The sequence below is a fragment of the Pygoscelis adeliae genome, unplaced genomic scaffold (assembly GCF_000699105.1).
Source record: "Pygoscelis adeliae isolate BGI_AS28 unplaced genomic scaffold, ASM69910v1 Scaffold38, whole genome shotgun sequence".
NCBI classification, from domain to species: Eukaryota; Metazoa; Chordata; class Aves; order Sphenisciformes; family Spheniscidae; genus Pygoscelis; species Pygoscelis adeliae.
The window spans coordinates 7,540,069-7,567,035 of record NW_008825614.1 but is presented as its reverse complement, the minus strand read 5'-3'; the positions used below and the strand labels follow the sequence as shown (position 1 = coordinate 7,567,035).

The following is a 26,967-nucleotide window of genomic DNA, read 5'->3' as shown; positions in this document are numbered from 1 at the left end:
AAGGGGAAGGGGAAGGGGAAGGGGAAGGGGAAGGGGAAGGGGAAGGGGGAGTGTAGTTTTTCCATGTGCTCAGGTCCCCAGTTACCATTTAGCTACTTGAAAGCATCCCCTTAGCTCATGTTCACCACTTGTCTTTGGAAGCTCAGTAAGAGCTTCAACTGTGCACAGTAAATAAATACACACTCTAAAATAAACCAAAGTTCTCTTTGTAAAGCAAAATAATTAAAAACACTGCTGCAAAAAGTAACTTTGTTTCAGTTAAGTCTGATGAACTCTAAGTTGTATTCCTCCTTTGCACTAAAGGAAAATATACGGTATTTTAAAAATATAGAGGAGTTGATGTCTTTTTCAGGAAAGGAGGAGGGGGAGGCTGGGTGCTGCGGAGAAGGAAATTGGGGGATAGAATAAACCCAAAAGTAGGACAGCCATCAGTGTTGCATCTGAAGTAGTCATCACCGCTCACCAAGCTGCTGTAGCCTATGCACCCCTAGTACTCTGAATTCATGTTAAAAGGCACTCAGACACAGGGGAGCTGCAACTGGGAATCCTTTAACGTGACTCGATATGCACAGCACATAGCTGTTACAGATTCAGGACGTTTTAAAAATACATAGACAATTTCTAAAAGTCTTCTCAAAAACAGCAAGTAGGGTTGTTTGCAATTTAATAGATTTAGTGATATGCTAAAATATTAATACTCTTAAACTATTTAACACAAATATTGTAAGATAAAATATTAAAGCATCAATATTAAACATACTGAACTGTGCAAAATAAACCAAAAGTACTAATATCAGGGTAAGGTGACTAAGCAGTTTTTTCCAAAAAAATTTTGGAGGACGTTCAGGCCAATTTACAAATTTTAAGAAAAAAATAAGGTTATAATAAGCTACAGTAGGATTTAACCTGAAGTGGAAAGCACAATTTGTATCTTTAAAACACTTCCTATTAATATCAACTTCACTTCTTCTATTAAAATTTCAAACTTCAGCACCACTGGGTTTTTAATTCAGAATTCAAACTTTAATAATGTTCTCCAAATGCCAGTACAGGATCTCCTGAAGACACATCATTCTACAGCAATATTTTTTGAAATGTTACATCAACTATTAAAAACAACATGTCATGAAGAGCAGACTGTGAAACAAGTGTGGGGGGGCAGTTCAAGTCCCTCCTGTGTCGTTTGAACCAGGTTTTGAGTATAAGGAGTTTGAGCAAAAAGCCACTTATGCTGAATCACAGTGTTCACTCCTGGGGACGGCTGAACACGGGAGGGGAAAAAAGTTGCAGCTGCTTCTGCAAGCACTAGGACTTCAAGCGATCTGTATTTAGCATCATTAGTATTCACAAAGATATTTCTTAGCAGTTTGGTCAAACACAGACTACGTGGTCAACACACTCCCTAACTAGATGACTAATTCTGAAGGTCAAACACTAATATCCAACAGCACACTGGCAGGATGAAATGTCTGCTTCTAGCAAATGAACTGAGAAGTCAAACTGGTCAGAAGGCAGGATCTTGTGCTTGGGAAAAAAAAAACTACAAAAAAAAATTAAAATCTAATGCAATTAAAAGGGCTAAAAATGCCAAAACAGTGGAGTAATACTGCAGTTCAGTTCAGTGTGGCTCCACTAATTTCTCACAGGCTGATTCCAGATGGCGAGAGGTTCCTGCCCCGTTTGCCACCTTCCCTCCTAGGAAAAAGGGAGTGGGTACAAGGGAGCACCCCTCTGTCCCACCTCCCTACAGCCCTCCTTTCCGAGCAAACAGCCTGGCACTCGGACCCAGCTTGCTCATCTCTTCATCCCCAGCAGGACCAAAGCTGGTGACACTATAGGTGCGGCCCGACATTTATATCTGTGAGTCAGTGCCCTGTGACAATAACCACAGAGCACAAAGGGACTCTCAAACCCCCAGCCTCTGGGCTGCCCAATCATACAGCTGCCGAACCAAACCTAATCTACCATTGCTGAAAACTCGAGCATGATTTTCTCCCATCCTGTGGCATCCTTTTTTGCTGTCCTCTTTGGCAATTTAGTTGTGTAAGAAGAAAGCAATGGTTGGTAGCTTTATCAAATTAACACCCATGTTTCCTCCACTGCAAACAATAAAGTATATACTACACGAAACAAAGTTTGTAGCTCAGCAAGAGAACTTGAAAACCAAACCAAAACCACCATGATTTTCAACTTTCTCATCATGAAAATGACTGAGCCAAAGATAGCACGATCACAGATAGGTGGACCAGCCGTAACCCTGTCTCTGCTGTTCACAAGATCAGAGTACAAAGTATTTCATACATTCTGGAAAGAGTTTGTATTATTGGAATACTGCAAGATATAGGCTGAACAAGGTGTCATAAGTTACCTTGGACTTAGGCCTTTCATATTGCTCAAGAATGCATTGATGAGTACTTTAACTCAACCATTTCCAGTCAGGAAAAAAAAAAAAAAAAAAGGCAAAGCTTACTGGAGAAACATAAGCAACAAACGATAAATTAAGAGCAAACATACCTGGATCCACTGAAATGTATTTCCTACTCTGGGACCAGAAGCCCCCTCCTTGTCTCTATGGGATGGGCAGCTGTTCTCTTCCTACTTTTAAGTCCTTGATCCTCTTCCCAAATGACGTTGTTAAGAGCCGGGAACAGGCAACGTGCCAGGCAGAAACAATCAGCTGAGCCTGGGCGGCGGCGGGCTGCCCCAACTCACCGCCCGTGCCCCGCAACAGGAGGGTCTTGGGCATGAGGAGCAGGCTACCCCAGCTGGCTGCCCACCTGGTCACCTGCGGGAGATTTAGGAAGCCCGGGTAGGTGCAAAACTCTCTGCGTCTCTAGTGTTATATGGTTTAAAGTAAGAGCATGAGAGAAATGAGTTGGGTTTTTTTCCTCAGCTCAAATTAAAAGTGTAGATAGTGGCTGGCAAGGGCGTTTTCCGAGTACTGCTGTAGGGATGGTTGAAAGGCAGCGGAGGTAAAAGTCAACAAAACCTTTAAGCAAGCTGCCAAGAAATTCTTGATCTCAAAGTCATCTTTGTCACTGTCACAGACACAGCAAAATGAAAACCAACACGCAGCTCCCTAGGCGTTATCCGCATTGGTCACAACTATTTATCAATATCCACTGAAACAGAAGGGAAGAGTGAAAACTACCTGGGGTCTTGGGTTGAGAGACCAGACCCCATATCAGGCACGTGACGCCTGTGCCCCCACGCACCCGTCCTGCATTCCTTGTTCTGGGGAGAGGGGCGGCATTTGGGGTATACTTTTCCTTTTTCTACAGGAAAAAGTTCTACCCCACGCTTTATCTCCCAACTCCTTACGTAGGATTTGCATTCTGCCATGAGTGCAGTAACACCCACAGACATTAATGAGAGGGAAATGATGGCTGCACACAGAAAGCCACTGCAGGGACCCGCGGGCACTGCACAAGGGATAGGGTCTGACATGGTCCCACACTCATCCAAACCAACATTACGCTCCTTTCCAAAGGGCGCATCGTCTTACCTCCCTCCTTCCCCAGTCCCAGCAGGGCCATGGCCCATGGCTCCACACCATATCTTAAAAAGAGCTCTTCTTCCCTCCTCCCACATTCACGGCTATCTTCAGTATCTATTGACAGACTTAAGTCCTATTTAAAGGTTACAGCTGAAACCAGTGACTGCGCTAAGTCTATATGGTGAACCATTTGAATAATCTGTCAGGCTAACAGAAAAGCCATCAGAGAAAAGGCCCTGCACGTTCCTACTTCCTGCTCGGTACCGCTGATACTTGATTTGCTCTGAGCCGAAACAGAAGCTGCTCCTGCAACAACAGTAATCATCACACACGCCGCGGGCACAGCTCAACAAAAACGCAGGCATCGCTTCAGGGCTTCTCCTAGACCAGAGGCAACACTACTACTCGTTGCCACCTTGGAGATGTCCCAGTCCCACTTGCACACATCATCCCTAAAACAGGTTATCTTGCGTAAAGAAAATAATGTCTCAAGAAAGGTGTGTCTCATTCTCCCCCTTAACGGGATTAACTGTGGACCCTCACTAATTCATAACTCAGTGAGTCCTCTTCCCAACTTCTAAAACCAGGAATGCTCCTGCCCGCTCTCACCACAGGCTGGTGTGGGAGCTCCTCTCTCAATGGTTATGACAATTTGGGGTGAAATTTAGTATGGAGACATTATTTTATCTTAGTACAGCACTCAAAACAAGCGATTCTTCACTATTCAAAAACAATTTCAGTTTGATTACAAATTATATATCCACCAGTAAAAAAAAAAAAAAAAAACCCAGATCAGATTTAAGCCAAGTTCTTTCCTTCAATACAAAATTCAAAAACTTAAGTCTTCTACTGCAGCATCTGCTTGCAAGTCTACACGCTGCTTCTAAGCCTTTACTGTATGCTGAAAGTTGTTAGAAGCAATATGCTTCGTAACTTTTGGGACAAAATCCTAATGCTTAGAAAGGAAATCCTTAGGATTAAGACTGTGCACTCACAGCTAAGATCAACCTGAGCTGGACACAATTTTATCAACAAAATGAAACAAAAGTATGTAAACCTTGTAGTTTGGTGTCAGGAAAATAACTTCAAATGAAGCCTAAGACCGTTGAGATAATCATCCTTTTATCATCTCGGAGGAATCAGATTCTGAAGGTCTACAAATGCTTTAAATTCTCACAAAAATCTTCTTTTACAAGACACTTCACTGCTGATAAGCTATAAATACTCAAAGGACCAACAGTCTAAGATTTATCAATGCTGTTACGTACTTTCACAAGTGACAATCGAAAATCATTAAAAACCTCAAATAGCAAATAACGCATTCTTTCATAGTTAATAATACATACTTTCAAAGCTCCACCTCAAAAAAAAATATTTTAAGACACAATCAGGCAGTACTGACACTCAAGATGCTGCTTTACCTCTTCCCTAAATGACAAATAACTGCATATCAGCAAAGAGGAGTCATCTTCTTTATGAGTTAAGTATTGTATGAAGTTCCTCATCGAGTTTTCCAAGGGTGTTAACCAAGAATTCTTTTATTTATTAAGTAAATGGTTACTTTGTTTCTGTGCAACATCTATCCATTGCGTTATAATTTTACAACGGTGAATACCTTTGTAAAAGGGAAGGAGAGAATCAAAGTATGGCTACTCACAGTAGTTTAACTGAAGAAATCATGAATTTAGTATCAACAAAACACTAAATCGCTGTATATTTCAATGCAAAGAAGGTGGCTTTATAAGGTAAACTTCTAGACAATTACTGCAGTCTTTCCAAAGCCCCTGTGACCAAGGTCAATTTTATCACGCTGTGATACCACAAACAGTAAGGACTTCTAAAAGGTACGCTTGCCTACTTACTGCCAGTTTTTAAGCATGCAACTTGAAAGAATAAAGAAAAAGAAAGAAATCTAAATTTTCAAAGCAGAACAGAGAACAGTGAGAATTCCTAGGGAAATGAATACTGCTTGCAGAATTATGTTTTCTAGTCTGCTTTGAAAAATCTCAATGCATGTATTTTGGAACACTGTTGGTAATGAAAACCAAGCACATAAAATCACTAACAGGTATTATGCCAGAAATCCCATAACATTTCAACTGCACCTATTCAATCCCTACCAAACGTGTCAAAGGGGTTTTCTACAGAGATTTTTGTGAGCATCAGGAGTGGTATAGAACCCGATACCACTCCTACGGCTCCCTACGTACACCACAAAGCTCATCTCACATTTTCTATCGATGGCACACGGTCATGCCATACCAACCAACACGGTTTGTTGTTATTTCAACACCAAACGTAGCACCTAACACCTGAGCACGGAACAATTCAGAACACCAAGTGACAGGTTGTGCACATCCTGGATGTGACAGAAAGTCAGACAGGACACCCACCCCCAAGGTTTTGCTTTGCCAGGTCACCCAGTTCTTGGGTAGCAAGCCAGGAGACTAAAGGGCTGGTTAAAAACACCTGGGAAGTGAGCTCACCTGCGTAATTTTGAGGAAAAGCCCAGAGCAGACAGCAGCTGTTCAAACCAAAGCTGGAGCATCAGAACAGCAACAAATTTCAGGAACTCATCCCACTTACAGTCATCTATGGGAGCAAACGTGATCTCTAAAATAAGTTTTAAACAGCACCTGAAAGGATTTGCTGGTTCAATAATGAGAGCTTCTTTGCCAGCAAAGAATGGAAATAAGCCCAGTGAAGAGAGAGCGGAGAAAGTGATCCCGATCCCACAGAGGCAGATGGAACGCTGAGAAGTACAGAAAGGAGGAACTAACTGGGGGAAGGGACCAGGGAAAGGGGACTGTGGCTTACAGCTGCTTGACTAATTGTGTTTTCCCTATTGATAATGAATTTAAAAAGCATGTTTAACTGAAAATGTTGGAGTGATGGGAAAAAAATACATCCTTATGAGTGAAGATGAGCAGTGTCACACTAACCACCTTCAATGACAGCACAGAGGAAGATTTTTCTAAATTTTTTTTCCAAATAATACAACCCATTAAGCAATGAACTACTTCAAAATGAGACACTGCTTTTCTAAATGGTCATATGGTAGAAAGGCTTTTTCCCCACTTTGTTTTGTTTTTAAGAAGACAAGTAACAATTATAAATAAGTAGAAAGAGTTCTGGTCTGAATTTCTTTGGACCTCCTCTTCTCTGAAGAAGAGTGAGAAGCATGAGAAACAATTTAGCAGCTGTAGAAGAAATACTCCACTTTTTTTTTAAAGCACACAAAAAAGATTTGTAAGAACTGTAAGAAAAATTCATTTATACAAGAAGGGAAAGTCAACAGCTTTATTTAAATGAGAAAAGCAACGGGACAAGAAATAAGAAAAAATGACCCATCTTTCCAATACACAACCATAATGATTCCTGTGTTCGATCCATTTGCTTTAATATTTTGCATCTGTTAGCAGCCAACACTCCATGGTTGACCACAACATAAAGCAGGTGATCTTTGTGCTCTTCACTAAGAATTTTAGACAGAGAAAGTCCCTTCGTCACCCCACAGAGGGATCAGCGTGAAAACTGAAGTAAGAATGATACCCTTCCTCTTTAAAAACTGGAACCTTCAGCTGGTGCTTGCAGTTCAACGTTATAAAACCACACAGGTGTATCAACGTCTTGCCAGTATCCTGAACTTTACTATTCCTTTTCACAGAAGGAATTTGTATTTCCTTATTTGCTATACAGAGCATATTTTTCTGCACTTCACCTCTATTACAGGAATTATTAGTTGCAACCAGCTGCACCTTCCTCTAAACAGGCATGTGCCAAAGTTCACGGGTTCCTGAAGCTCTCTGGGGAACACATAACCCTACTCAACACAATTTGACAGGAACATATCAATACAGTGTAAGCTGTCAGCTGAATCAAATCCTTATTTATCAGCAATTAAGCCTACGAAGAAAGTAGCATAGGAGTCTCCTCTTTGCCCGAAATGCTAGTTAGCCACAGAAGACAAAACATAGATGCAGCCCTGTGTTAGGCAAGCATGTGTTGCATGACCTGTGGAGAGCTACGGTATGTTAGCAAGGGCTCTTGATTAAGCTGCAGAAGGGACACCGACAGGGGTGAAATCGGATGGATATTAGGAGCTTGATAATAGGTACAATGACTTGCCACATACCCAGCTTCAAACAGAGCGGCCTATGCCACAAAAGCCAGTATTGCAGGTTTGCCTTGACCTAACTGTAGAGCAACTGAGGAGTGAAATGTAAATTACGCCAGCAGGAAAGTGGCTATTCTTTGAAATCGCAGAGTATGATTCAGCCACCCATGCCCTCTCTCACTGACTAGTACACGCGTTTGAGTGAGCAATTGCAAAGAGGAGACCAACAGCAAGCGGCTCAATGCTGGCTGCCAGCAAGTGTGCATTCCTCTCCTTGAAAAGAAAACAACAGATAATTCCTAAGGCAGCTACCTAGTTACTTAAGATGTACTGCCCACAAATACAAGAAAGCAGATGGTAGGTATAGAGCAAAGGGACACGGTTTTGTGTCTCTCTAAAAAACACATACACACCATCACAAGGGCAAACAGCTACAGCTCAATACTTAGCTGGCTGTTGAGGATTTCAGTGAAGTGGCCATCTGCAGTGGCTTTTCTGCACACCCAGAACAGACACCCCACCAAAAAAAGTAAATTTCATATGGCCCAGTGAAATTTCACGTGGTACAACTTTATCACAGTAGCGTTTCACTATGGAGGAGATTAAAGTAAATTGGCTCCAGGTAAATAAATTTGGTAATTAAGTATCCAAAATGTACTTTATTTTGGATACTTACATTTGGAAGTTGCTACTACGTGACAGATGCTATGTGGTTACACAGTATACTACTATGACGGTGCTTTTAGGGAATACCGTCTGTGAATAAATAGCACAGAGCAGCCTTTTACTTTTCCCTCTAAACAAATCTTCCCAATTGCAGTAGATAACAGTAAGAAATTCTGCATGGCTTACGGTGGACTGTATTCCACCTCACTTAGTGAAACTCAAAAAAGGTAAACTCTCCCACTTACAACCTAGGCTGCATCAAGAAGAAATCTTGTAGGTAAAGATATTGGCAACAATATATTATAGTAAACATTTTCACAGTTTTACATTTTCTATACATCAACAGATCTTTCATATAGAATTTCTAAATAAATAAATAAAATGAAAGAAATTTCCATCTCCAAATGATAGCAAAGAGTATTTCAGCTTCTGCTATAATAGCTACAATATAAACTGAGGAACTGTAATAACGCTGACGTAAGACTACCTACTAAGATGTACTACATGAAAATTGGGTTGCTAGCAATTTCAAAATGTTTTGCCGTCTATCACATCCTTATTGGCTCAACCATTACACTTTCAGACCTTCACCAAAAACTGCAGCGAATAGTAGAGATTACAAAACTCCTCAGTCAGCGCTGTCTGTTCCTTACCCCATTCCCAGCTCTGCATTTCCAAGAACAAGATATCTGTGCACGCCTGATAAAAATTAAACCAGATACTAGAATGTTACTCGCAACTACTCATGAAAATACAAATCAGAAAAAACTTAACATTTTACACAGCACTAATCATACTGCTCCAGCTATGAATTTATCTCAGCAATATAAACATTAAACCTGTATTCAAGTCAGAGATATTCACAAAATATATTATTCATCTAGTTTCAACTGAGAAACTAAAGACACAGAGTACCCAAACACCAATCAGCTTTTCTGCTTAAAGCATACCGTGGTGCCAAAAAGCCGATGTTTTAAAAACAGTTGTAAAAGCCAAAGGAAAAGAACCTGGTTTGAAAATTTAATCTTTTCATCCTTAGTGATCAGTGCAGTCTAAACAAGGTATCGAGAATTTCATTCATAATACTCTTAGATATCGATGCTGCCTCTTCAAGTATCCACGCAGCGGTGGGCTTGGCATACCCTGCCTGTTCATACTGATCCTGGAGAAGGACGCAGGAGCCGAGCGGGCTGATGCTGCACACAGACACCCCCTGAGCTTCTTCACAGAGACGTCGCACCGCACGGCTCCTCCTGACGGGGGAAGCCCATCCCTTTCAGTCTGCTCTTCACGTTCACCTCCATTTCTCAACGTGGGAAGGGACAGAAGAGTTTTCCTCTTTCCTCTCCTGCCAAATCCCTCCGTTCAGGCCCAACTTGTGAAGTTTGAAAAGTTGAAATCAGAACCCATCAGTTTTCAGAGTTCTGAGTGCTCTCAGTGAGGAGGGACACGTTCATCTATGGGTTTGCAGAACAAGGCTTCTCACATGCTCACTGGTGCACAGCTTTTACTGCTTGTTAGGTTAAATGGTGAAGGACTGAATACTTACTCTGTGTCTCCAGCTAATTTACAGATACTGCATGTTTATAATCCAATGTCCCAAGTGGGCGTTCAAATAAGTGCCAGATCTTAATAACTGTATTTTAACTCTATTAAGTATTTTAAAGGAAGGTAACAAGACACTGTCAGCTGCTAAGCAATGGCATTCCCCTACGAAGTTCCCCGATTAAACACAAGTAGGAAAAACAACGCACTCTATGGAAAAAAAGAGCATGTATTGACTCCTCCTGTCAGACGTATTTTCTTAACACAAGCCAACATCAATCAATCTCTTCACTCAATGTGCAATTCTCACCATCTCCATGTGGAACATGTTAATGAGTCTCCATCAAAAAAAAGAAATCATCTGTATTTATCAGGTACACAGCAATAAGGGGCTCTGGTATACACAGTGCTGCTTTCTATACGTTAAAGAAAAGCTAAGAGGTTCTTCTCTTACCATATGACAACGCACACTTCATTTCAAAGACACTGTACTAGCTTCGACAGACATAAAATACAAGGTCACAAAAGCAGTCTGGGTGCTCTCTTTTGCTGTTGGGGTTTTTTTTGCCCCTTCTCTGTGCTTCTGCTAGCACTGAATTTAGTGCTGGCTTGGCACTGCACTAGGAATGCAGCAGCGGTGCAGCTGCACTGTTGAGCAGTGGTGCTTGCAAACTGCAACAGCAAAAGTGAGAACAGAGAAGCTTATAGCAGAGAAACACTGACGGACTTCACCCACAGCATGAGGTCTCCTGCTGCCGCAGGCAATGCGGTCTGCCAAGACAACGTTTATCTGACCACCGACAAAGGTTAGTCTCTGCGGTTGGAGACCACGGCTGAGTCTAGAAATAAAATATGGCCCTCCAACGCAAAAATAAGAGTTTTGCGATGGCAAAGGAGGCTGTACCACTGTTCTGCTCCTCCAAGGAAGATTTTCTTTCCTACAGTGAAATGATATAATAAAAATCACACACTTGGGTAAACATGCAGTACTCTGGTGAATAAGCTTCTGCTGGTTAAGAAATGCTTTTCCACAGAGCTATACACACATCCCAGCACAAGCCCAGTCTTCCCCACAAAAGTCTTGGTGAGGAACAAACTGAGGAGAAGGAAAACACGACAAGTCACCTGTGGATAAGACCAGCGAACTGCAGGCCGTGAATCAGCTGGTTTCCATATCCAGTCTGTAATTTACGGAGAACATTACGGACCGAAGCTTTCACGTAAAATTATGAGAACCATTAATGCAGTCAGCAAATGACCATTTGTTGCTCTCAAATGTTGCCTTAAATGCAGTTTGCAAAATAGCCTCAGATGACACATTTTAACCTCCTCTAGTTACAAATGAAAATAAGAAATGATGCATGTGTACTGCGGCAAAAAAAAAGCTGTGCTGTCTCCTTTTGCTGATTTGAATAAGCCAAGTCTTCTCCTCTTCAGCTCATCCTCTGAAGAACATTAATCTGCCCCAATGCTACAATCAAAAAATGTAAAGAGCTGGTGATGAGGTTTATCAACGGGTCAGGATTAAAAAACAAGCAGCAAGCACCGCATATGGTTTCTACAAAGCTTACTACAGGTCATCTTCTCATTTCAGCCTACATCTGAACACCTATCTGCATGTCAGTGCAGAAGTACTGCTTGTAGCCACTCTGCTCTCCTATCGGCAGGCTAAATCATGGCTCTACAGATGAAACCGCGAGGGTATCTCAGAGCCCATCCAAACACACTTAATTTTGATTTTTTCTCTTCTTTTTGGCAAACAGCACCCAGATACTGCTCTGGTGTAATCAGGTCTCCTGACAATGTGAAACTCACACTTTAAAGACCCCACTGACAGATGGATTCAATTTAAAGCATGACTATGAACAGCTGCTGCTGATCACCGGCTTGCAAAGTGAACTCATTCATCACAAAATATTTCAAAAGACTGAACTGAAATGGAACAAATGAATTTCAAAAAGTACAGGAGGTGTGGTGTTAGCCTTGGAGAATGTGTCAGATGTAAAAAGCACAGCTATGGTACTGCTATTAATTTATTTCTGTAAATGCTGGCTCCACTCTATTAGCAGCATTCTCCAGATTCTCAAAAATCCAGGAGGGGAGCCTGAATTAGAAGGTATTAGAAGATGTAATTAAATACTCCTTACTGAAGGTGATTTTAACTAAGTAAGCCTCTAAAGGGAGCTGACAGGATGCTTAAATTGTGCTGGGGAAAACTTCAAGATGACAAGCCTCAGAAAACTGCTGGAGGGAGAAGAGGTTATTTCCCCAACTGCTCTAACTCAGCAAGAAGTCCCATCAGTCGTGCAAGGGGGCCATGCACTCTGCCTTCACCACCTTCACTTGAAATACTGCGAGGGGCCTTACTGCTTTTAAAATGTTTTCATCTTCCTCTTTGATCCTTCAGTACGGCTGCAGTCAAGAACATGACAACCTTCAAAGTACGTAGCCTCACAAATGAAACCACCAGTTATGATGGTCTCTGAAGAGATGGGGAGCTGACACAGAACTGAGTAATTCACACCTTTTTTTTTTAAGTTCAGGAATTATGCAGCAAAAGTAGACATTTTAAACTTCACTGTATTTGTCATGGCCACTGGATCATCTCTGAGTGACTCAGTTTTTCCCAGAGTACCTTCTACAGGTTATGTACAGGGCAGCTTCACAGACGTTGGGAACAAGGGTAATATGCAAGGAAGAAAATTCTCCGCGAGCTGCCTCAGGTGGTAATTCATTCTTGCCAACCCTTGCTAGGGTTTTCTAGCAAGGAGGAAACGAATAAGTTTCCAAGACTTTCTTGAAGGCAATTCTTTACCTAGAAGTGATAGTTATTACATCTTCAGACAACTGTACCATCAAACTATACTTGTACCAGTGCGACTTCATGAAGAAAGCACGTAAGTCTCATGTAGAATATTCATACATATATTCTAATTTTCACACAGTCACTTTTGTATCAATATGCAGTTGTTACATCAGATTTTCTTATCTTAGTATGAAAAACACACTCATCTATTTTAAGCTGCAGTAAATTTAATAATAATTTGTTGTAATATTTATTGATAGATGGAGAGTAAAAACAAACAATACTAACCTATACTAGGATGGTCCCCAGGTTTTTTCCGCAGTATAGAAAATGTAGTCTTTGAAACGGTAGGGGGGGGAAAAAAAAGCCCTCTCAGATAATAGCATTTCCCTCTTTCCTTCTACAGAGTACCGTTGTCAGTCTACTTCTCTACCCTTCCTCAAGCCCAGGTAACAAGACAAAGCTCAGGTGTCACAAGCTTGTGCAAATAAGGCGTTATCAGCTACTCTGCAACTCCCCTTCCATGGAAGGGAAAAAAGCTACCACTTTGCCATCACCCAGTCTCCTGCTACCTGGTATGAAAGCAATGTGAGGAAGCGATCAGTAGATTAACACCATGCCAATAACTAGCTCTAAGACAACAGTTTTGTTAGTTAACTCATTTTGGGGGGCAGCCGACCATTGCCAGGATACATGCTCTGATGCGGGGGTGAAAAGCCGTGTGCTCAGCAGCATTGTTTTATACGCAAGAACCAAGGCACACGCGCGCTCTTGCTCACACACCCTCCACAAAGGTTATTCATCACCACAGCAACCTCTCAAAACAAAGGTGGAAGCCAATTCAAACAGCCCTGTTCCTCTGATGACAGAGGATGAAGGGTGCTCTCTGCCTGCACCCTCCAGGGGGCTTGTTTGCTTGGGTTTGTTTTTATGTCATTGGATCTCATTTACTAATTTAACTTTCAGCAGCCTGGCATGCATGCCCAGAGCAGAGAACGGCCGTACTTACGCATTAAACAAAAAAATTCTTCTATAGCCCTGGTTAAAAGGACAGAGAAGAACTGGCTGATGTACAATTCCTTCTTGCCACATGGCTGAGCAAATGCCACACTCTTATTGCACGTACCCACCGTCACCCCACCTTCCCCACACCCTCCCCTACGTACCAGGAATAGCTGCTGCAAAATAAACACCCCACCTAAAACCAAGAAAAACCCCAACCTGTTTGACTACCATTTCTTCCTTGCTCTCCCCTCACCGCTCCTTTTCTTCACATCCTCTTTCACTCCACCGGAGCATAATGATTTTGGATACATTAAGAAAATCCGACTGAGACAGTAAAATAATTGTAAGCTCAGCACAAACGGAAAGCAGAGTGCCTCTTCTCTCCCCAAATCTGGAAAGAACAAACCCTAACGCTTCCTCGAATCACTTGAGGAAAGAGATTATGATCATTTCTAAACCTTTTCAAGCCAGGAGGAAAAAAAACACTGTCTGTAACGACAAGCTGTCAACACTCGGCGAGCAACATGGCTCTCATTCGTGACACTGATCCTTCGCCTGCAGAGCGGAGCATGTGGGCATCAGCAGCCACACCCCAGGCAATGACAATACCCAAAATGCCCAGATTTCTCTATTTCTCCAAAAGCAAATCCCCCACCTGAGCAGCAAGGTCTTGATGTGAGAATGCCCTCCCTATCTTCAGGATTTGAAAGATAGGGTAGCCATGTGTTTTGAAATACAGGATTAAAAAAACCTCAATGGTTCCTAGGAATTTTATTTTTTAAATGGAAAACACAGGTGATCGGAGTAGTTAACACAAAGTCTCAAAGGTTAAGTCCCATTTACTCCCATCGAGAAACAGGTTAAATTTTGCTGTAGTGAAACCACCAGAAATACCCATCTAGCTTCAGTGAGTCCATGAATCTAAGCAAAACGTATGCTAAGAAAAGAGTGGTTTGATTTACACCAACTGCTTAAGCTAACATTTTTCTTAAGTTTCAAAATAATCATTGATACCTGACCATTAATCATTTGCAGGCTTATGATGGTTTGCAATTTCCATCAGTGTGTTTCAGCATCCCAGCAACATAAACAAACATCTGAGGCAGGAGGTTCATTTACCCCATTCTGCGATATTTGTATTAGCCAGTCACTTCGGTGTAATACTGCTCTGACACCAAAGGATGCCTATAATTAAGAAGAACTAGGAATGCAACAAAAAGAAAAGGATCAATTAAAAAAATTAAAAAAAAAAAGAGAAATTTGCAGGTAGCAAAAAGCAATACAGCAGGATTGAAAGCGAAGTGCAAAACGCCGTCTAACCCCAAGTGCAGGACACTCTCCACGTATGCTGCACTTGAAGCTCTATGCTCTATCACTACAGTGCTCTCAGAAATAGAAAGAAACCTGCATTTGAGCTCACGCACATTTCTTAAGTGCAACCATAGGCAAACCCATCAAATTGGATGTATTCATAGCACAAGGTGGTTTATGTCACGGTGTAATCACTACTTGACGTGATAAGCAGGCGTTGGCTGACTCAATCTTTATTTGTGCAGTGAATTTTCAACGTACCTTCCTGATGATCTTGAGTTTCGAAAGAAGTCTCTCCACATGGAGATGCTTTCCCACCCACGCTACATGGGAGCAAAGGTTTTTGCCTTCTCCCCCATGCTGGCATTCAAGCTTGTGAGTCAGATTGGGACCGCAGATACAACAGACAGCAGCTAGTCTTAAGTTTGGGACCTTCCTGACCAAGACATAGACATGCTTCCACTGTAAGAGAATAATTTTATCTACATGAAATTATTAGGCTTCTAGAAAATCTGTGGTTTCTAACTTCTAATAACTGAAAATACTTACTGGTGAAAAAAAGTGCACCTTCCCAAGCAATAAAGATTTTTAAATAAAAAAACATTGCTTCAATTACTACCTTGCTTTCTCTATTTCTACACACCCAGAAAATCAATTGCAACAATTTTAAAACCTTTCTCCTCCAAAGCTGCTGGAGTTAGCACTAAAGTTGTTATATTATTTAAGTGCTGGGGTTCAGAGTTCTCGAGCAGTATAAAGGAACTGCGTCTACCTTCAGCAGTTCCCAAGATAGCAGCTGTTACGCTTGAACTGAAGCGGGAAAAGCAGTGGTAATGAGAATGAGGGGAACTTAAGGACAGGTATCTTCCAACTTGCAAAAATACAATGCATACTTGACAATAGCACCAAATTTGTTTTTCCAAACTTTCCATTAATTAAATCCTACTTGTTTTAGCCTGGCTTAATAGACTACTGGACCTTGAAATAATGTACTCGAGTTCCTTGTTCTGCCTTTGCCTCCTCCAGCATAAAGCCAGAATTACCCTCATAATTTTTCAGGCCAGAGTAATTTTCCAACTCCACTGCTAATCAAGTTAGCACGTACAGCTCAGTATGGCGCTGACCTCCAGGTTTTTGTCCAAATATTCTAACGAGCACTCCTAACAACACAGTAAAAACCTGAAAGAGTCGGACAAGAGCCTGGGATGTGTATTGCCCTTCCCGCACCCATCCTTACAGGGGGCTCCTTCTACCTTCTCAAGAAGATAACTTCAAGTGGTTCTGCTTAAAGCACCAATCTTCAACTCTGATATTCATAGGAAGATTCAGTATCTGACGCTGAGCTGTATCGTGCCGATGCTTTAATGGGACTCCATCCATGTATGGAGGGGCTACTTCCCCCAGGTTTCACAAAAGATGTTTAAATGATTAGCAATAGCTAAAGGCACATATGTTGTTTTTAATAGCGAACGTGTGCTCTGCAGACCAGGCTGCATCTCATCAATAATTCCTTGGTGCAACACTCCTGGGAAGACAGCAGTCAGCCCAGCATGACAGTGTCTTAAATAAAGCAGGGTGTTACAAGGTGCAAGGCAGCACTCCACACATTTGCTGTCAAAGAATCACAGCATTTCAGCTGCTGGAAGAAGCAGATTGCCATTGTTTTATCAAGAAAAATCACAGATGGGAGAAACTGACTGGAAACCACCTTCCCCTCAAAAAAATAAATTGCAAGCTATTATCTTTTGCGGAGAGAGTATGTCTAGTATTCAACTGAAGACAGGATCACGCTTCGGAGGTCAAAGCAAGCACACTCTTTTCTTTACAAAGCATCTTCAAAAGGAAGCTGGGGATGAAGTTTGTCTGCGCACAGACACACAGTGATTTAAATTAAGGGGGGGGGGGGGGGGGAGGATAAAAAAAAACATGCACTTACATAAAAGGCTTTGGGGAGTTTCATTTTCTATTCAGCTGGAAAGGGAGTGAACAAGCACGCACACACATTTTTAATCATCCTCACGCTGACAGAAGCCAGTCACTACTTCTGTTATCAGACCCCCACAGCTTGTATTTCCATGCTATGAAACGCTAAGGCAGAGGGTATAAAACCACCTCTGATTAAAAAGGCACAGTGATACCATCTAGTACAACCCACCAACTGCTACAGATTTTAAGTTTGGCCTCACCAGGATGTTACTCATTCAGTGGAGAGAGAGGAAAAAATAATCTATAAACATACAAACAAATAGTAAGGATTTCCTAAGATTAGCTGATAAAGAAAATGAGAGTGATCCAGGTTAAGCTCATCAGTCACCCTCTGGGAAAAACAAGCAAGGCAGGCGAGTCTTTGCATCCAGAAACTTATGGTCTGTAACAAGGTGCCAGTTGTTAAAGAGACAGAGACAGAGACAGAGAGAGAGAGAGAGAGAGAGAGAGAGAGAGAGAGAGAGAGAAGCTGCGCTTACGCACAACTCACCAGTGACCACTTGTGCAAATGCCACGTGCCTGGGATTAAAACTTCAGCCCGGGTAGATGCTGTCCCTGCCACTGCTTGACTCAGCTCAAGTGGCTGGCATCTCTCCAGTCACTCAGAAGGCAGCTGCCCAACAGGACAAATCACTGAAAAAATAGAAAAGAAACAGGTTCAGCTTTGCAATTCCACTGCGCATTATACAATCAGTTAGACTTGCTGAGCGCTGACTTCTTAAAATGTGACTTCCCTTATTGCATGAGAGGGAGAAGTACATTTTTGATTAGAGTTCATCCAGTACTGTCAAACGTGAACTTTCTAAATACCAGTAATATCAAAAAGAACTAACGGGAACCTCATAGTCAAGCTATTTGGACAACCTCCACCCTAAACCCTGCTTTCACACACAGCTTGAGGCTGGATCCCTCTCCAACGGTGGGGTGAGGAGTTTACAAAGCCGTGGACCTGACAGACTCAGCAGAGCTGAGAAGGCTGCAAACCCAAAGGGAACGAGAGTGCAACATGTTCATACACATTTTGTAAAAGCTTGGTCAAGCACAAGGATGGAGGCATCGGTGAGAGCGGAGCCCCTTCCTCATCTCACATCCCTGTCCCCGTCGGGAAGCAACTGCTGCCCACGCAGCCCCGGCACTCGGCTGTGGCTGAGGGGCAAGCAGCCCAGGGTTGCGCTCACAAGGCACCAGCAGCCACGTGGCCCGAATGGGAGAGAGATGGGAAAAAACTTGTTTGTATTGAGAGAAACTGGGGACAGCTCAAAAAACTCCCCACAAACCAGTGGGGCTGGAGCCCATGGAGCACTTGGGGAAGGAGGATGCAGGAAAGGAGTAAGGTGAAAACCAAGATGAGAGGCAGAGGAAGGAGAAAGCAAATGCTGTAATATTTTTTTTTTTTTTGAAGGTGACAATGATGGTATTCTTTCATTTTCTCCTCAAATTTTTGCCACTCCTCAATTTTGAATCTGACATTCAAGAGCTCAGACAAGCTTAGTCCTTTCCTATTTCATTTCTTTAGTCATATCCAACCCTTTGTTCTAACCTGGTTGTTCATACAAGTCGCTTCCAGCTTCATAGCTGCACCATCCCAGGCACTGACCAGTCCTTCAAATTCTGCCAAACGTGCCCTGTTTACAGTTGAATTTTCTTATGAGTTACACACTTTGGGACATCATTTTGACGTTATCCCAGTTCTGTGACTTCTATGAGAGGTTCCGTTCCCCTTCCCTTACAGGGCCAACCCTGCAGTGATGTTTTCCATTTTAAGATAAATCCAATTAAAAATAATTAAAAAGGACAGATCGATTTGATATAGCAACAGAATTAGGAAGAAGCAGTAACAAGTCAATCCAGTACCAGCGCAAGCAGCAATAGGTCAATTCAGTCAATATGAATTGATCCAGTAGTAGCATTTTAACATACGAAGTAGTATACTGAGCTAGTTTATGTACGGAACCTTATCAAGTTGCTTATTAACATGACCAGATTATAGTGGCAGTTTATCTGGTAATCACCTAATTCTGTCAGAAACTTAAAATTCTAATATTTTAAGGGAAGCTAGGTGACAAATGGTTTGCTGTCCAGGAAACCCAGGTTGAAGAAACGATACCTGGGCACAGCACATTGAGGCAGCATGGGCTGCCTTCCATCCATACCTCCTCATTCCCCAGCCACCGGCCTTGGCCTCTCCCAGCTCACTGGCCTTGGGCAAGACCCTCTACCCCTCCATGCCCATTTTCTCCCTTGCAAAACATGGATAAAGGTGACAGTCTTCTCAATAAAATACAAGTGCAAGCGATGAGGAGCACTCTAAGAGCCAAGCATGTTTAGTAGCACATCCAATGCTTACCAATACCCTGGGACAGTGTGAAAGGGTTGCCGTTGATTTCAGAGGAACCAAGGTCAAACGTTGAAAAAGCAACAGACCAGAGAGGCTCAGGAGCAATCACAGCAAGACCTTTCTATGTAGGTCCCTCTCTCTCAAAAGGGCAAGGGGGAGACAGAGCCGCCTGAGGATACGCCCAAGAGGAAAAAGGGGCACGCTCAGAAGTTACCTCTAAATCAAACAGGGTCATCTATAAAGCTCTAAGACAGGGGAATAGGCTTGGCTGCATGCATACATATACACACACATATATATGTATATGTACGTATGTAAACAAGGACAGACTGCACCTCTTTTCTTTTCCAATAGTAACTTGTGATCTCAGTAGCTTCTTACGCAGAATTTAATTCTTCTCAGTAGTATGGAAGAACTAAAGAATTCTCCTAAGAAAAGAAAGTGCCAACCACTAGCACATCCATTGTTTCCAAACTCCTTATCTCCAAAATTTGTGACAGGTTTTGGGATTCTCATCTGAAAGGCAATGTAAAACAGAAAAGGAAAAAACAGATTTCACTGGTGAGTCTCAGAGCTCGTCCTTGCTAATGTGATTTTACTGTTTGCAGCCCTGGACATGAACACAGTTAATGAATAATGACTGTGCAAACAAAATATCAGATAATGATGGGAGGGTGAGGGAAGGTGAAATAATTGTGTGGGTGGCTTGGATTGGATTTGGCATCAATTAGAAAAATTGATGCCCTTTTAATTATAGGAAAAAGGCTTTGCTAGAAAGATAAGACAGACAGGACAATCAAAACACTTTAGTCTTTGGATTTAAATGTATGGAAGTGGAAAGTTTGCAAGGTTGGGGTTTTTCAGTGTGTTTTCTTTTTATAATAAAAAATTTAGCTCTTTCTGAAAAATTACATCCGAATACGTGTATAAACCTTCAGCTCACTTCAAAGCTGTTACAGCAGAGATTTGTTCAGACAGCATATATGTCTGCTTTTATCACTCTCTGGGAATATTACTTACTACAAGTAGGACTGCCTCCTACAAGGTACAAGATATCTTTCATTTCCCTTCTAGTAAGGGCCCAAGTCAGTAGGAGTTACAGCCACTTGAAGAATCAGTCCAATAACCTATCAGCATCACTTAAGATTCTCCCCTAATTGGTTTCACTGAATATATTATCAAAAGAGGGCACTAGAGATTGCCTCCTGTTTGATTAAGGTTGCACAGCACACGTTTCTTTCCCTGCTTTTATTCGTAATTCCAGCAGCACAGGCCAAATCCTCACATGTGAGAAATGGCTAATATAAGCACATGAAACACATTGTCCTCAATACACTTTTAGTAAGCCAAAGTTACTTAATAATATCCTTTAAAAAATGTAAAACAAAAGGGAAAAGGACATCTCTCTATGAAACACACACAATTCCTCAACTACCCACTAAAGAAAAATGCCTCGCAGCTCTGGATGTTCTACTGCTGCTCTGTACTTCTACAGCTCTTTTCCAGTAACATCAACAATCACACAACCCATATGTACATGATCATTTCTACAATGAGATATAACCACTTCTGAGTAAGTGCTATTTCATAAACAACCTTTACTATCCTACAATTTATAATCACCATTTCTATTATTCAGTATCTTTCATCAACAGACCATCAACTATCAATAGAAGATTTAATCATATTGCCCAACTACCTCTGCAGATGTGACTTACAAAGTGAAAGCACAATTATACAAGGCAGAATTTATCCAGGAAATAGGAACTGCGATACTTAATCTTGCAAAATAACTGAGAGATAATTTAAAGTAAGGTATCTACAAAGAATAGCGTCTGTGCCAAGAGACTGTTTGTATTGGTTTTGCAAAGAGGGGACAGAATGTTCTCTTCCAAAGAACCACAGAACAAACTTCCTGAACCAATGTGAGTTTTCTTTTTGCTTGTATTTAATCCAAGTAAGTGCAGCCTGGCCAGACTTACTTAATAAGAAAAAAAAAAAATTCAATTAATTTGGCATAGCCTTGTCTTGAAAAAGCACAGTCACACCCTTCAAAGTGAGTGGAACTGGCCACCTGAACAGATCTACAACTACTGCTGCTCTGTGAAATTACTAATAGTAGCCTGGAAGAGGGTTTTTTTTGGACCATTTTTTTTTAAACCATTTTTTCCATAACATTCTGAGCAGCTGTAATCAACTCTTTTTTTTTTTCTTCTTCTTTTGTTTTTTAATGCTAGTCTCTTGATGCACACCGGCAGGGCTTGAGAATGTAGAGATAAGAGATGCAGCATGTTGAGATGGTAAAGAAGCACAGAAAAAAGAATTTGAAGTCATCAAACACCAGTTTATTTAACATAATATTTTGTTCCTAGATCAGTCATATATGTCTTCTAGCAAAAAAAAATAAAACAACAAAAAAAAACCAAAAGAAAACCCCTACTTCAGCTCAGCTTTTACCTCCTTTTGCCTTTCTGGGGCTGATGGGTAAGTCCACAGGTAAAAGCTGCTTTGCAAGGCAAAGAAAAAAGCATTATTGGTAAGGTCAAAAGAGACAACATATCGTTTAGTGTGATTTTTTTGTAAACCCTGTTTAGAAATAGTAACGGATTTAAAATAAAAAGAATTTATATATACCCTCTACCCTCCATGAGGACACTGAGCCCTCCCCAAAACCACACTGAAATCTAACTTTACAACAGTTCTGTTTACATGTACATTTCTGAAAGTTTCTTGACTAACAGAAATTCTCATTTCACAAAACATACAATGCAAAATTACTTCCAGAACCACTAGAAGTAGTTTTTCCCCATCAATGTACCTGCCATATTTGCCACACAAATGCCCATCTCTTCTCACAGTCTCACGGGCTAAGATGCTGTGTCATTTTGCCTGAAACAGGCAGAATGCCAAAAGAGATGGAAACCTCCCCATAACACATATGCAAGTCAGACACTTCTTAAAAGATTATATTCAATAATATCATTTCAAAGTGCTACACTACAATCCCACTGTAGAAGAGTCATCCTAAATAGACCGATAAAATACCTCCCAGAACTGGGAAGAATATTAAAAAAAAAAAAAAAAAAGAAAAAAAAGACAGAAATGTGATGGAAAGACAACAGAACTGCAAAACGTATTTCATGTTACTTATACTGATACAAAGTTTCCTAAATATGAGTCAGATGTCTAGAAGTTGTCCATCCTCATTGCTGCAGAAGTTCAAAATTGCTATGGGGTTTTTTTACTATTATTATTATTATTACTACTGCCCTTTAAATGCTTATACCTTCCTTGGTTCTGTACATTAATGCCAGACTTGGTTTATTAACAGCTAACTGTTAGATTATTTCAGTGGCTATTTACTTGTCACTGTTTCCTTGTTTACTTTTGCCTTTTTCCCAGCTTCAACTTCTTGCAGGGTGAACAATGAAATCTGTTTTACTTTTAGGTTCCTCCTGCCACAATGTTGAGGTTTCAAGCTCTGCAAGGATCAGGTTTGTTCATTTGAAAACCAATCACTACCATTTTTATTTTGTTTTATTTTGAAATAGGAAACAAATTATATTAGTCCTAGGTTTTATAAAAGTTGTTTTCATATTTTCAATTTGGATCCACTTGTAAACTTGAGCACATAAAAGTTACACTGGCAAATATATTCATATATAAACCCTTAGTCTCCCTACCAGAAGCATATCTTGGTAGCATTCCTAAAATTATTCTTTTTTAAATTGAAGTAAAGAGAGATTATTAACAAAAGACCCACATGGTTACGTTTCTGCCTTTCTGAAGTCAATAGACGGTTGGTCTTACATTTCAACAGACCCAGGATTTCTTGTTAGCGCTACAAGAAGACAAATCTGTCTCTTTAGATACATGCATGCGGTAAGCAAAGAAAACTGAGAGCAGCATATTATTCAGGAAGATTAGATTATTGTCTTAAAATACCGTTACAGACTTTAAAAGGATGCGCATGGAGGGTATCGCAGTTGGGAACAGACACACGGATGTTAGCAGCTCAAGCATAAATTCCCCACCTACTCCCACGAAGGGAGACTGTAAGATTGCAAATGCTCTTAAAAACCACATCGACTCTCAGACCTTTGACAAGGACTGATGCAGCTTAAAAGATGTGTGGGAACCATCACATGTGGTATCGGAAAAAGCAGTAAGAAAAATAATTTGGCTTTTTGGAAAGGAGCAGGGAGTGCGAGAAGGGGAAGGTGTCTTTCTAGTCACTCTGAAGGGTGTTCAGAGCAGAGCTGCTCAGCCCTTGATTCCCTGACTTACCACATTTGATGCGACCTGAAGAGCATTTTAAGTATCGATTTCCAGATACTACCTTGTGGCAAAATCACCCATCGTATCCCTGTTCACCATGCAGATAGTTTGCATTCCCCCTGCACCACCCAAAGACATTTCATTTATTTCATTTTCTTTCACCCTACTACTGGCTTCGAAGGGGACGTTGTTTGCCACAGGTGCTCAGAGCAGCAGAAACTAGACTGTGAAAAGTAACCGTGCTAGTTCTTCTAGCTGACCTCTTTTGCTCAATTTTCCTGTTCAGCAAAGGGAAGAAAAACCCAGATGACATTCCACAGAAATAGGGAAACAAAAAGGATATGCACGGACTGGGGTAAAACAACATCCATCCTTCACATATCTCAGCACTAGAGCCTACCAAAACATCCACTGTCCTCAGTAGCAAAGACAATGAACTTTCCCAGCTGCTTGCCATCAAGTCCTTCCTTTGCTAGCCCTCTTGTAAAATGAGAGCTGAAATAATCCAGGCAACTGTCCCACTGTAGCCTGACAAGTCAGGTTCCTCTTATTTTTTCAGAAAGGCAAAGCACGCTACACAAAATGCCCAGTATTCACACTGAAATTTAACAAATAAAGAGACTTGTTAAGAAAACTTGCTAATCTCGCCTTGTGTAAATTTACTACAGCTCATTTATCTTGTGAGACTTCTAGAGACGTGGAGGAAGGAAGCCGGAAAAAAGGGAATCCCTTCACAAGGAGAAGGAGGGGGAAGGAGCACGAAGGAGTAGTCAGTAACTAAATAGTTCAGAAGAAAACTCACGGCCAAAAGGTGAATGACTGAACATTTGGTTCAGACTGGTCTAAATTTAAAACTGTGCAGTTCTTAGTCCTTCCTGAACCCGACCCTTCCTAACTCTGTTACCACACTGCAAAACTGCGTCATCAGGAAGATCTTGATTTTTTTCTGTTTATCAAGGAAAGCACAGAAATCAGGCAGCCTTTTGAAATCGCTCCTACAAAGAAAAGCACAGAGGTTTCCACATCAATACACCTACAGAATTCCACGACATTATGGCCACTATGCTAATAAAAGTTATTTTAAGCACAGCCTGTAGTAATAAATCCGTTTTAGTGCCAATAATTTTCTCTTTGTAGCTGAGGAGCAGGGGGAGTTTCCCCATCATGACATAATCAGAAGTTGCTTCCAAGCTATACCAAAACTTGGATTGATGAAATTTTTATCTCAAGAGAAGATAGAGCACACCATAGACATGGCCCCTGAAACATCTAAAACTTCTGTCAAGCTCATATAATTTTTTTCCACACTCAAGCACATCAAGTCACATTGTTTATTCTCAATAATAAAACCAGATACTCTTCATCAGTACGTCCTATCCTTTCCCTGGGAATCACAAATAGGTGCAGTGTCAAGACATCTGGATGCCGCAATTTTCAGTTCATCTCCCCATTTTCACAAACACCATTTCTTACCTATGCCTTTACATTTATCCCTAATTAGAATCACTGACGTCAGAGCTCATCTAGTCCACTGGGGTCAAACCATTGCATCATAAGTGATGTTTTCCAGTTTCTTCTGATATTGCCCATCAAGATAATACAGCTTCTGCTCTAACTCAAAGCAACCTGTTACACAACTCAGCAGCTAATGACCTTTTTTCTTCCACTCCATCATTGGTACTGACCACAGTCTTTGAACTCATTATTATTTTCTGTGTGACCTCTACTTCATGAATTAATGGTTTATCAGAATTTAATGTGCTTCATTGTATCGCATCCCAAGTTAAATCATCCTAAAAATCAATGCAACTATGAAAAGCAAGGTTTGTAATAGCTTTTATTAGTCTAGTAATGCAGCTGGGGGAAAAAAAGAAAAAAGAAAAGAGAGAGCAAACCTGTTTTCAGGCCAACTATAAGGTCTAACGAAAAAAGTGGCACGTTATTTTGTCAAAAGAAGAATGAGGAACCTAATAGTCTGCCTACTCTGCAACAAGGACAAGGTGGCAATTTTCTTGGGGCCACTTTACTCCTTCAAAAGAATCTGCAATGCTCCCAATAGAGCATAACTACTAATTCCTATAAAAACAGATTCAAACAACAAAACGTATTTTTGTAGTACTTATCACTGCCACTTTACTACTTCTGTTGTTAGTTCCCATTGCACTAGTACACATCACCAGGAGCAATCCAGTCTGGAGCAGGACTCTGGCCAGGACAGAGCTCACAATACTCTGAAAGGCAGGGATTTCTGGAGACCTTGGGCTAAATATTCTCCTCATATCCTACATAAGAATAACAAATACGACTGCTCCTTTGCTGTAGGACAAGGTCCCCTAGCTCCATTTCCTGTAGGTGATGACTGGTACCAATGATGGCCAAGTACTCGTAAGGAGCCCTACGATGGACAACTATAAAGTAATATTCCTTTAATAATTTCTACCCGGCTACTCCCAAGCCTGAGCTAGGAATCAGCTTTCTAAAAGGTCCCACTTCTTAAAAAAAAACCAAAGAACAATAAAACCCACCACTTATCTCTATAAAGGTTTTCTTGTTAATGTTTCTTTTATTGAAGCCTATTAAAAGGTAATGTTTTCAGTAATGTCTTGCAGTAATGCCCTTCTACAAGTTAAGGATGTACAAAAAGGAAATCCTCGTGTTTAAATATTTAAAGTGTCACCTTCCACCTTTTCTAAGCATCTCTCTTCCTCTGTTTTATAATTTTGGAACAAGAGTGTTCGTCCTTGATCTGATTCCAGTTTCTTTTTGATTTTCTTATATCATCTCATCTGTGCTTTCATTTGTCTTACTAGTAAGGAGCTGATTCTGCAATGTGGCACATATAAGTACAGAAGTCTAATTAACATTCATTTTAGGCCAAGAGCAGGATTTACACCACAAACAAAAAAAGCCTAATCCTGGGCTAACTGATCGTACATAAAAACGAACATGCAAAAAGTTCAACCTCCCTGCAAACTGATTAAAAAAAAAGCCCCAAACACCATGGTTACATGGACACTTTTCCCTGGCTCTATATTAACCTATCTGCATACCACTTGTATTTCCACACTATTTCTGCCTGGCAATTATGACCAAAACACAATAACCTAAAGCAACACAGCTAGACAAATTTGGAGCCACACAGCCAGAGTAAGGACATTAAAGATCTACATGACCAAAAGGGACTTTCGTGCATCCCATCCAGAAGCAAAAACCATGAAAGCTAGAGGAAAGCCAGCCTATTAAGTTTCCCAAGAATGCCTAAAATTTTGTCTTGCCAATATCAACAAAGTATTTTAATTGTGTTCGGTTTTGTTCACTGCATAGAGTCATGTATTATCATTACCAATGCTTAACACACTTAAACATAAAAATCCTCTGAACAAACAATTCCTAATCCAATGTTTCATCATTTTGATCTT

General features: G+C 41.0%; 1 protein-coding gene across 1 annotated transcript in view; it reads right to left on the bottom strand.

The window, feature by feature from the left end:
* EPS8 (epidermal growth factor receptor pathway substrate 8) overlaps window positions 1-26,967 on the bottom strand; it is a 142,828-nt gene that overhangs the window by 92,067 nt on the left and 23,794 nt on the right. Inside the window, exon 2 of the mRNA XM_009332850.1 lies at window positions 17,423-17,565. The gene's annotated coding sequence lies outside the window, so the exon portion shown is untranslated. The remainder of the gene's footprint in view (window positions 1-17,422; window positions 17,566-26,967) is intronic.